Source organism: Dipodomys spectabilis, unplaced genomic scaffold (genome assembly GCF_019054845.1).
Source record: "Dipodomys spectabilis isolate Male_0828 unplaced genomic scaffold, ASM1905484v1 ptg000408l, whole genome shotgun sequence".
NCBI classification, from domain to species: domain Eukaryota; kingdom Metazoa; phylum Chordata; class Mammalia; order Rodentia; family Heteromyidae; genus Dipodomys; species Dipodomys spectabilis.
The window spans coordinates 1,163,011-1,176,393 of record NW_024871085.1 but is presented as its reverse complement, the minus strand read 5'-3'; positions in this window follow the sequence as shown (position 1 = coordinate 1,176,393).

Sequence of the window (13,383 nt, the reverse complement as noted above, 5' to 3'; positions counted from 1 at the left end):
CACAATGGCATGCTGGACTTCAATTTTCATTAACTCCCAATGAGAATATGATTTCAGAATGGGATTGTGAGATCTACACAGTCATGCATTGGCCCAAATGTGATGAACTCCCAACAGGTATATGATATCACAATGTAACACATGCTCATGATATCTGACAATGATGACACAATTTTTATGATAGAGTGCGTTTCTAATATCACACATCATACCTGAAATATGAAGTCAAAAACATTATGAGATCACAAAGGCCTATGTATCACAAGGGTATCGTGTCAAAGTTATGAGGAAAGGACAGGTTAATGATGTCACACTGGTGATCCTGCCTCCAAGGGTTTGTAAAATTACAATAGTATAAATGATCTTTTTAGACCACAATGATTATATGGGTAAACAAGTGAACTTTGATGTCGCAAAGGCCATATGCTTTTTCAAAAGAGCTAAGAGGTCATAACCGATTGAAATGTCACAATGTGATTGTGATGTCACAATGGCAATGCGGTGCTGCAATAGGTTTGTGATATCAGGTTGGTAATGAGGTCACCCATAGAATAGTGATGTCACTTCTAGTTTGTAATATTAAAATCACATGTCTGATTTCAATTGCTACTAGGTTACAATGAGGACAAGAGTTCGAGGAAGGAGCTAAAAGTCCTAAAACCCATGACTTTTCTAACATGAGATGTCATAATAGGTTTGTGAAAACAGAATGGCACAGTGATATCACAATGTCAATGTGATGTCACAATATCATGTCATAATAATGTGTTAAGGGAGTTCAGAAGAAAATAGCTGAGGAGAGGTAGGATTTGAAACAAGTGCTCACATAGAAAGCAGTTTTAGTGTTCCTGTGAACAGTCTTAGGCTATAGAATCATACCCAAGTGCGCCATCACAGTACAAGGAGTATGGCCAGAGAGGGAAAATCCAGGCAAGGAAAGAGATCTGAGCACTTGCCAGTAGCCGCAGCTGCAAGGGCTGTGGTGGCAGCAGTGGCGGCCATAGACACCATACCTACAACCTAGAGTCCAGGACAAAGGAGCCAGACACAGTAGACTGGTGGATTCTACTCAACACCAGCAAGAACTGAGAAGGAGCAAATATCTTCGTCCTGCAGATTTCAGACCAGAGTGGGTCCAGGAACCAAGATTCTGGTGTGAGTAGAACCCTGACTTCCTCACTCCTCAGGGAGCAGAGGTGGGAAGGCCACCCCTCCCCTCACCACCACTGGAAGTCTCCATCTTTGATACTGACAAAGGCCCGGTTGAGCAGATAGCTCCTAGTCAGGCCTTGGAAAAAAAAACAAAAGAGTCATTTTGCAGGTCACAGGAACTAGAAGTGACCTGCCAGGCTCAGTTACACCCAGGGGAAAGTCACTCTGCCCAGGCAGAGTAAACTGTCCTCGGAGAAAAGACTTTCTTCACCGGGTAAACAGAGCCAGAGGCTGCCCCATCCTACAGAAGCTTAAACAACAATTGAAATTCAGTAAACATAAACCCTGAGAATGGCTCTAAGCTGGGCTCTGTGAATGTCTCAGGTGCTAGCCCCTCAGGGAAAAGCTACTGTTTGCTGAAAGGCTTCAACCCAACCCAGAACCTAGCCTCACCACAGCATCTCCAAACTAGAGGAAACCATCATCTCCCTCTTTTGTGATACTCAAAGATCTCCCTCCCACTGAACTAGCCTGGGAGGAGGATCACAAAATCCTGCTTTACACCGGGCATTTTCTGCCTGACCAAATTGACTTAAGAAACCAATCAAGCCATAGGAAAACCAAACATCACAAGCAGACCAGAGACTCCACCAAGACACTGGTTATAGACACAGGGGAGATACAGGCTCTTCCCATCCCCCCTCCAAAAAAAACCCCCAAAACAAAGAACTCTTTTTTGAACATATTTTTTTAATTTTTCATTTTTTTAAAGTGTTTTCTGTTGATCTTTATTTTCTCATATTTTTATTTTTGGTGTGTGTGTGTGTGTGTGTGTGTGTGTGTGTGTGTGTGTGTGTGTTTAATCTCTTTGACCTTTTGGTCCTTTTTATTGGTTTCATTTTTTCTCTCTTTCTTTATTTTTTGCATGACTTAATTGCTGTTCTGCTCAACTCCAGATACATACCTGTTGTCAATTGTTAGACCTTCTCCCCCATTATGTACTTACTTAAGCCAGAAATTTATTACTCAGTTCACAACCTCTTAGGCTTAACTTCGTTAATAGCAGTATTATCTCTTTATACTTACATAATTTTCAAGTTACTAATTTTAAAAAATTTATTTTTTAGTTTTCACATTTCCTTTCTATCCCTCACCTCCTCTCATCTTATCCTTTTCTTCTCTCAATATCATTTCTTTAAACTTACATAATTTTTACGTGTTTCATTTCTTAAATTTAAATTTTTGTTTCTCCATTTTTTTCTTTTTTAAAAAAAATTCTCTCCTATGATTCTGTCCGGAATTGGTTATATTTACTCTCATTTTACCTCTCCACATCCCTCTAGTCCTATTTTGACCCACATTTCTCCCTGAAGCTAATAATTTCTGGTTTGCCAAATCCTTCTTCGTTGTTCTTAACCCATTAATGCATGGTTGTTTGATTTAGAATAGATTGTATCTGTTGAACTAGATTGTATCTGCAACCATTTTGGTTGTGCAACTGAAGGACTCTGGTTGATGCTTACCTTAAAATAGTGTTCTAGCACAAAGTTGCTGTTTCTTTCATACCAAATGGGCAGAACAAGCCAGAAAAACACAAGAAAAATGGCAAGTCCAGGTATCTGAACTCCCACTAATGATAATCAGGTGACAGAATAATTAATGATAATAATAAGAAGAATAGTTAATGAGTAAAATAATAATTAATATTTCCCCAAAAGCTCTACAAACACTACTGATAAACAAGGTGAATGAAATGATTGAAAATTTGCAAAGGTCTCAGTGTGAGCGTGAAAGGGACCAAGAGGAGGCAATCCAAAGAGTAGTACAGGAATCTTGTGAGCATTAGGAAGCTACTTAAAAATTAATAAAGGAATTACATAAGCAGGCTGAGAACAGTTATAGAGAATTACAGGAATTGCTTTAATGTGAGGAAACTAATCAAAGAGTAATACAGGAATTGCGAGAGTGTGATCATAATAGACAGAGATAAATAGGGGCATTCAAAAAATTCATAAAGAAACAGCTGAAACAATTCAGGGAGACCACAAAGGGAAGGCAGAATAAAGCCTGCCAAAAGGAATGGGAGTCCAAGGAAACCATAACCAATCAACTAAGTGATCTGAGAATAAACACTGAACACAAAATTAAGTAAGTAAAGCTCATACAAGATCTAAACCAAAGCTCCAACAAAGAATTTGAAGCCATCAAAGCCGACCAACTAGAAGGAAAAGAAATTAAAAACAAATAGAAAGTCTTGACAGTAGGTTAGACCAGGCAGAAGATCAAATCTCGGGGATTGAAGACAGCCTAGATATTATAGAGAAATAATGTACAACTATCCAGTATAAATCCAAGAAATATGATCGATCTATCCAGTATTTGGAAGACACCATCAGAAGGCCTAATCTGAGGATAATGGGCATAGAGGAGCACCTAGAGACAGAAGTTAATGGTCTAGGAAATTTATTTAACAGAATCCTAGCAGAGAACTTCCCAAACATGCAAAAAGATAGGCCTATGGCCTGTTCAGATACAAGAAGCTTTCAGAACCCCAAATAGACCAGAACAGCACAGGACATGTCACTGTCACATTATAATCCGCACAGGATCAACTCAGACCAAGGAAAGGAACCTTAAAGCTGTCAAGGAGAAAATACCAATCACCCATACAGGGAAACCAATTAGAATACCATCAGATTGCTCAGCAAAGATGATTAAAGCAAGAAGAGCCTGGAGTGATGTAGGCCATGCCCTAAAGACAAACCACAACAAAGAATAGTGTACCCAGCTAAACTCTCCTTCATAACTGAAGATCAAATAAAAATTGTCCATAGCAAAGAAAAATTGAAACAATATATCTCCACAAAAACCATCCCTACAAAGTTACTTAAAGATATCCTACAGATAGAAAACTAACAAGACAAAGGCCAAGAAATGGCATCTAAGGGAAAAGAATTAGAACTCCACATGAAAAGCGAACAAAGACAGTCCTCTAACACATGGAGGCTGAACAACACACTGTAGAATCACCAGTGAGTCATGGAAGACATTAGAAAGGAAATGCAAATGTTCATGATATTCAACAAAAATGAACACACAAATTACCAGCTCTTCTCAGACACAACAAAAACACTACTCCGAGGCAAGTTTATAGCTCTGAATTCCTACATCAACAAATTAGAGAAATCTGAAACCACAATTTAATAAGACATCTGAACCTCCTTCAAAAAGATCAGCAAAATAAACCCCAATGCAGTAGACAGAAAGAAATAATTAAAATTAAATTAGAATTAAGTAAATTAGAATCCAAAAACACCCTAAAAAGAATAAAAAAACAAAGAGTTGGTTCTTTGAAAAAATTAACAAAATCAGGGCTGGGAAGGTGGCTCAGAAGTAGAGTGCTTTCCTTGCATGCATGATGCCCTTAGTTCAATTCTTCAGCACCACATAAGCAAAAAGAAAAAAGCCAGAAGTGGTGCGGTGTCTCAAGTGGTACAGCACTAGCCTTGAGCTGAAGAGCTGAGGGACAGCGCCCAGGCCCAGAGTTCAGGCCCCACGACCGGACCACCCCCCCAAAAAAATAACAAAATTGACAGACCCTTAGCAAATTTTATCAGAAAAAGAAGTGAACACACCCAAATAAACAAACTCAGGGACGAGAATAGGAACATCACCATCAGAACATTATAATGGAATACTTCTCAAAACTGTATGCTAATAAGTTTGAGACATGGCAGAAATGGACCTTTTCCTATCAAATATCGACATGTTGAAACTCAACCAAGAGTTAACAACTTAACATGCCCATATCAAGTATAGAAATAGAAACAGCAATAAGAGACTTCACATCTAAGAAAAGCCCAGGACCAGATGGATTTGCAGTGGAATTCTGCAAGGCATTCAAAGCAGGGCTCACACCAAACCTCCTCCAATTATTCAATAAAATTGAACGAGTAAGTTCACTACCGAATTCATTCTATGATACCAACATAACCGTTATCCCAAACCAGGCAGTGACTCATCAAAGAAAGAGAACTATAGACCCATTCCTTTGATGAACATGGATGTTAAACACCTCAACAAAATTTTGGCCAATCAACTTCAACAATTCATCCAAAAAAATCATACATACGATCAAACAGGATTTATTTCAGGGATACAAAGCTGGTTCAATATATGCAAATCAGTTAATATACTTCATCACATCAACAAGAGCATTGAAGAGAACCACATGGATATATCAATAGTTGCAGAAAAAGCATTTCACAAGATCCAACACCCTTTATGATGAAGACTCTGGAAAAACTATGAACCCAGAGAATATACCTCAATACAATAAAGGCTGTATATGACAAACCTACAGCCAGCATTATGATTAATGGTGAAAATCGAAAGCCATTTCCTCTTAACTCAGGAACAAGACAAGGATGTCCACTCTCCCCACTTCTCTTCAATTTAGTATTAGAATGCCTACCGACAGCAATAAGACAAAATGCAAACATAAAAGGGATCCAAATAGGGAAAGATGATGTAAAACTCTCCCTCTTTGCAGATGACATGGTCTTGTATTTAAAGAATCCCAGAGGCTCCACTCCCAAATTACTCATGCTGATTCAAAATTTTGGCAAAGAAGCATAGTATAAATTAACTTTCAAAAATAAATTTCTTTTCTTCATGCCAACAATGAGAAGTGTGGCTGAAATCAGGAAAGCAACTCCATTCATAATAGCCCCACAAAAAAATAAAATACCTAGGAATTAACTTAATCAAAGAACTGAAGGATCTTTATGATGAAAACTTTAAAAACCTGAAAAACAATGTCAAAACAGAACTTAGAAAATGGAAAAACCTCCCATGGTCCTGGATTGGAAGGATCAACATCGTGAAAATTGAAATACTTCCAAAGGCTATCTACCAATTCAATGTGATACCTATAAATATTCCAAAATCATTCTTCAAGAAAATTGAAGAGGCAATTCAAAAATTCATATGGAACAATAGAAGACCCCGAATAGCAAAAATGTTCCTTAACAGAAAGAACAGTGCTGGAGGAATATCACTACCAAATTCCAAACTCTACTACAAAGCCATAGTATTCAAAACAGCTTTGTATTGGCACAAGAATAGACCTCAGGACCAATGGAATAGAATTGAAAACCCAGAAATGAACCTACAGAACTATAACCACCTAAATTTCGATAAGGGAGCTTAAAAAAATAAAATGGAAGAAAGACAGCCTCTTCAGTAAATGGTGCTGGCAAAATTGGTTAATCACTTGTAGAAAACTAAAGCTAGATCCTTATATATCACCCTGCACCAGAATCAACCCCAAATGGATCAAAGAACTCGGAGTCAAAGCAGACACCCTGAAAACATTACAGGATGGAATAGGAGAAACCCTCCATCTCCTTGGCAAAGGCCGAAATTTTCTTAATAGAGACCCAGAAATATGAAAAATCAAAGAAAGGTTGGAAAATGGATTTCATGAAATTGCAGAGCTTCTGCCTGGCAAGGGACAAAGCTAGCAAGATCAATAGAAAGCCCACAGATTCGGAAGAGATCTTCACTAACCGTACAACAGACAAGGGTCTCATATCTAAAATATACCTGGAACTCAAAAAATTATATCCCCCAACAACAAATCCTCAAAGAAAGGATTCCCCAATAAAAAAAAGTGGGCTAAAGACTTACAGAGAAACTTCTCTGAAGAGGAAATAAGGATAGCGAATAGACACACGAAGAAATGCTCCAACTCCCTAGCCATAAAAGAAATGCAGATCAAAACAGCATTGAGATACCACCTCACCCTAGTTAGAATGGCTATAATCAATAACTCTAATAACAACAGAAGATGGTGGGGATATTGGTGGGACTGTATACTTGTTCAACGACTTTGGAAATCAGTATGGAGCTTCCTCAAAAGACTCTACATAAAGCTCCCCGATGACCCAGCACTCCTACTTTTGGGCATTTAACCAAATGGTTACAAACAATACCATACTAAAGCTACCAGCACAACTATGATTTTGCCTCATTATTTACCATAGCTAAGATACGGTACCTACCCAAATGCCCCTCAGTAGATGAATGGATCAAGAATATGTAGTTTATATACACAATGGAATTCTATGCGTCCATCAGAAAGAATGACATTGCCCCATTTGTTAGGAAATGGAAAGCCTTGGAAAAAATTATATTTAGTGAAGTAATCCAGGCCCAAAGAAACATAAGTGCCATTGTTTCTCTTATTTGCAATAACTAGTATATGTCTGAGACAAACAGAAACTGTTAGACAAGTTGATGTTAGGAGAAATGAACCCTAAGATAAGGACTCAAATTTTTTTTCGTTCTTGCTATTGTTTCTGCCGTATTTATGATGTGATTTATTTGTTGCTTTTTATGTCCCTCCCCTACGGTATAACCCCTGTTTTCACTGTATTTGATGTTCATATAATTTGGGGATGGCAAGGGAAAATCCAGTTGTTATACAGGTGGACTAATTACCACAATGACATGTATAAATATTATGTTGAAAAATGAACTTTACAACTTTGGTGCAGAGGGGGTGGTGGGGTGGTAGAAGGGGAGATATGAAGGGATGGGAAGGGGAAACAAAGGAGGAGGCAAAAATGCTTGATAAGAAATGTACTCATTACCTTGTTCATGTAATTGTAAACCCTCTGTATTTTCAACATAAAAAATCATAAAATAATAAATTAAAACTCATGTCAATTTTGTTTTGTCGGTCGTAGGGCTCTAACTCTGGGCCTGCACACTGTCCCTCCTCTCTTCTGCTGAAGGATACCACTGTATCTCTTCAGCTACAGTGCCGTTTCTAGTTTTCAAGAGATATCTTGGAGATAAGAGTCTCACAGCTTTTTCTGCCCAGGCTGACTTTGAACCACTATCCTCAGATCTCAGACTTTTGGGTAGCTAGGATTATAGGCATGAGCCAACAAAGCCCAGATCTAAGACAATTTTTAAAAAGTAAGCTTATTGAAACTTCTGGCTTTTTCCAATAAACAATCTTTCTTTTTCAGCATTAGTTTATATCTATGATTTATTTTTAGATGTAACTGTGAATTTTTTAATTGAATTATATATGTTTTACTATTACTCAGTATCTCACAAAAATCCATAGTTATTGACTTTCCCCAAAGTCAATTATTACATACTATATTACTTACTATTATTATTACACTCTATATTACATATAATGTGAAGTGAAAATAGTTTGGATCATTTAAGATAAATTAGTAGCTGCTATTTTAGCATTATAAATTCACATCTGTGATTTTAAACGAAGATTTAAAAGGAAAGATTTTTGAGTTAAAATGAAGTATGAATGTGTAGTGTGTCCCAATTGAAACAAAACTTCTGAATTCATACAGACAAAATTATTTTCTTTCCACTTATGACTTTGCAGTAATACTATTGGAAATAGTGAGGCAAGAGGAGGAAGAATTCAATCTTTTTTTTTTTTTTTTGTCAGTCGTGAGGCTTGTATCCTGGGCTAGAGCCCTGTCCCTGTGCTCTGAAGCTCAAGGCGAGTGCTCTACCGCTTGAGCCCCAGCTCCACTTCTGGTTTTCTAGTGGTTTATTGGAGACAAGAGTCTCACAGAGTTTCCTGCCCGGGCTGGCTTTGAACTGTGATCCTCAGATCTCCGTGATCCTCCTGAGTAGTTAGGGAGCTAGGGTGACAGGTGTGAGCCACTGGTGCCCAAAAAGGAGGAAGAATTCAAATCATATCAAACAATGTCTTTGTATGAAGACCTGCCTATTCCCAGTTGTCACAAAATTTCAAGTGTGTATCTTAGAATTCCATTTGGAAAAGTTCTAAATCATTGATTCTTTTTGTAGTTTCTGTTATAGGAAACAAAATATAGACACAAAACTATTGAAATAAAATGCACACATATGTTGAAGTCACAACTGAAAAAACAACCAACAAAATAGAACTCCCCCAGGAGCAAAAATATGTTGTGCCCAGTTTTTTTTTAAGCACAAAAACCTCAAATACACGTTAACTTGGCGTACAGCCAAAAAGATAACTGTGTCTCAGAAATACAGTTGTGTTAATTTGTAATTAAATTCATCTAGATGAACCTAATATAGCAAAACCCTTGAATGGATCAAATTGTTTAAAACAAATGTGACTGTATGCAGAGTGAGATCTGCACATATTTAAAAGAATAAAATAACAAAATCATGACATACTTAAAAAATTCAGAAATGTAATGAATAACTCCAATAGTATCCATATTGAGAACTAATTCCTACTGATTTAACAAGAAAAAATATGCAAATAGTAGAATCTGAGCATTGTACATGAGTGTACATAATTTTAAACTACTCCAAATTACACTTTGTAGAAGACTGAATGTGGCTTATCTAAAGGAAAACATCAACACATAATATGAATGAAAATAAAAGTCTCATGAAAAGAGAGAAGTAGTTTCTGGAGAATAATAGTTTAATAAATGGTGGTCAAAATCTTTCTAGTACTGACAAAATTGCATATCTATTTATTTAGATCCAAAAAAGACCCAAGTTACTCGCGCAGATTTGAAACTTTGGCAAAGTATCAGTATACATCTGTAACATTATTATGGGAGTTGACTCTGGCAAGGAATTCACTTCCTCTTCGTTCTGACAAATGAATATATGAAGGAACTTCTCCAACTAAATATCAAGACCTAACTAAATATATAACCAGAAAAGTCATCATGTAAGCCATATTGCAACTTAGGTAGAAGAAAAATCAGTCATACTGATTCAGTATTTATTGTAAATGTTGATTTTTTACACAAATTATTTCCTTTAGCTTGCATTTTTAAAACATTGTGTAACATGATGTACGTCTTAGTAACTAATTTTGGATGCCTCGTTAAATTTTGTTCTGAGTATAATGCTCACTTCAGTTCCTAACCCATGAAATGATGTTGATTACAAAAATAAATTCTAATAACCACTGTTTATAATACGCAAAATCTCATAAGCATGACACTAGTAAGCATTGGTTAACATTTTGATATCATGGTCTCAAGACTGATGAGGCCTATCTGCATGAGTATCATTGTACCTAGATTCCTCAGCCTGAATTTTGCTACTGCTAAAAAAATATTTATAGCCAGGCGCTGGTGGCTCACGCCTGTAATCCTAGCTACTCAGGAGGCTGAGATCTGAGGATCACGGTTCAAAGCCAGCCTGGGCAAGAGAGACTGGAAGTGGCGCTGTAGCTCAAGTGGTAGAGCGCTTGCCTTGAGCTGAAGAGCTGAGGGATAGCGCCCAGGCCCAGAGTTCAAGCCCCATGACTGACAAAAAAAATTATATCTTTATTTGTCACCGATCAGAGACTAAATCTGAGTGTAAAGCCTAAGGAAAATGATAAAGTAAGAATTTAGTTTTTCTGGATATAAAATAAACAAAATTCAGCATAGATTAACTCACTGGTTTCAAGTCAATTAATTTCTCCAAAACATTCTAAACATTTCCTTACAATGTGTATTGTTCTCAAGAAGGGAATGGGTAATGTGAAAAGAGGACTAACCAAGCATTGTCTTCGAATATACATAATTTGGATTACCCTGTACATTTGGATATAAGCATTTCTGATAAAAAAAAAAACTGTTTGAATAATTGATTTTCAGGTCAGTTATAATATATCCTAGATTCATATACCAAACTACATTCAAAAAATGGTATATACCAATTAACTAAAGAACTTCCTGGCAGAAAAATGGCATCTCTATACTATGTGATGCCCAATTCTTAGGTATTTCATTATGTCTCAATTTAATGAATGTGATTGTTTAAATGATTCATGAAGTATTAATTAAAATTGATCAGTGTCCTATAATATAATTGTGTATAATTTTATGCTAGGATCATTCAAGAACGGCCCATTCAATCATGACATACATCACATTCCACTGGTATTCATATGGATAGGAATGAGTTTCTTAGGATCTTTTGCCATTTGGAGATGGCAGGACCAGGATTCGAACTATAGGCTCCACCTCCTACCACTTAAACCTGAGGACAGGGAACTCACCGGTCTGTCCATGAACATCAACAAGACCAGTGATTAGGCAGTCACCAGTGGCTCTCAGCAGTCCTCCTTGATACTTACAAGGCTGTGATAAGAGGATCATAGTCAAAGTCACCCTAGGCAGGAAAGTCCTTGAGACTCCTGTCCACTTTCAGTTCCGACAAAGCCAGAAGTAGAGCCATATTGCTACAGTGGTAGATGGCTAGCCTTAAGCAAAAGCAGCTCATGGACTGTGCCCAGATCCTGAGTTCAAGGTTCGGGACTGGCAACAAACAGACATACACAACAATATGTGCAGCTATCCAGCTAAAGCATGTCACCCTCTTGTCCCCAGCTGGATTGGACAATGTTCCCTGGGAAAGGGGCTGGGGTAGCCGCTGTCATCTTGACTCCACCCATGCTGCTTACATCACAGGATTCCGGCCACACCCCCATTCTTTAATGTTTCTTTCAGAACAATGGGATACAAGAATGGTGGCCACACCCACATTCCATGATGCCCAGCACCAGTATTCCCTTTGGTGGTTGACATTACCACCAGCAGTTGAGGAAGGAAGAGGTGGCTGAGTGATGAGCATGAGACATGAGGCGACATTGGAGTAGAGTGGAAAATTGATGTCCTAGTCAGATAGCGAGAGAATAGAGTATTTCCCAGAGCCTGGGAAATGGCCAGCCCATCTTTGCCATCCCAGCGCCTTAATGTCTGAAACAACAGGACTCCGTGAAAGAGCTACAGGCAAGAAACTACTTCCAGAACACCAGCAAAAGTATCCTCCCATCAGACCTGCAACATTCACGAAAACAAAGAACACAAAAAAGGGAGGGATCCCCAAGACAAACACCACTGGGGAGAGTGATTCAATGCTGGCCAAAGGTGATGCAGACCATGGGCCTTCCCTGCCTTTGCACACAGTCACAGCTACCAGGAGCCAGAGTGTCAAGGGTCCTGATACCATCAAGGATCTGCAGAGGTGCTAGTGACACGTGGTGCCCACTGGACTGCAGCAAAAGAAGAAACAAGGCACTCAGTGCCAAAATTCCACCACTGAAGCAGGAGAATACAGACCTGCAGGATCGACCAGAGAAAGAGAGTGAGAAGATAGGCCAGTTGCATGAAGCACCGCAAACAGAGCTAGAGATCCACAAGTCACCCATAGAGAGGTTGGTTTCAGCAGAAAGAGATTTACAATCTGCACCGGCCCAAGTGAAGCAGGTGGCCAATGACAGATAAATGGAGCACGAAGCTCTTACCAGCCACCTGCAGGCCACAGAGCGGTGTGTGGCAGAGCTGGATATGGTGGCTTCTGCGGTCACTGCTGCATAGAAGGAGACTGAAATGTTCTCTGAACGGCTGAATGGTGTGACCTTTCAGCTTGAGGAAAAGACCAGAAGCTTCGATGACCTGCAGCAAGTGAACACAGAGTTTCAGAAGCTGGAAGTGCTCTGGACACAGAACACCACCGAAGAACAGAATCTGCAAGTTCCAACTAGTGCTGGCGGGGCATGAGTTACTGAAGAGACTACTGGACAACCTGAGCTGGATGGGGACCTCAGCAAGTCTGGTGAGAGACACGTTCACAGAGGACCTGAGCATTGAGAGGTCCGCATGGAAAGAGGAGACTCAGTGGCTGCTCGAGCAGGTGAACCAACTGACAGAGGAGGAGAAAAGGGAGAGGCAGGTGCTGGAGAATGAGCTGGGGTAACTAAGAAAGAAGCTGACAGAGCCATGGCCCCCCGCAGGACCATCTCAGGTGCAGCTGCAGTTACAGGCCTAGGCCTACTGCACACAGATGGAGTTGAAAAACCTGGAGTAACAACTTCACAACCAGGTCCAGGAAAACCAGAAGCTCTGTCTCCAGAACACAGAGCAGCAGGAGCAACTGCAGACTGGAGGATAAGGCCAAGGATCTACAAGAGATACCCTAGACCCCACAAGGTACATGTGTGTTTGTGTGATCCATAGCCAGAGGAAGAGATGCCCTGCTGTGGGACACTCACCGCAGGGGGAGCAGTGAGAAGGAGGAGCTCACCAGCATCCTGGACTCATAGCAACAAGTGAAGAAAGAACTGCGGGAACACCTAGACCACTCAGAGGAGAAGATAGAGGAATGGAAAGAGATGTCAGAGAGAGAGAGAGAGAGAGAGAGAGAGAGAGAGAGAGAGAGAGAGAGAGAGAGAGA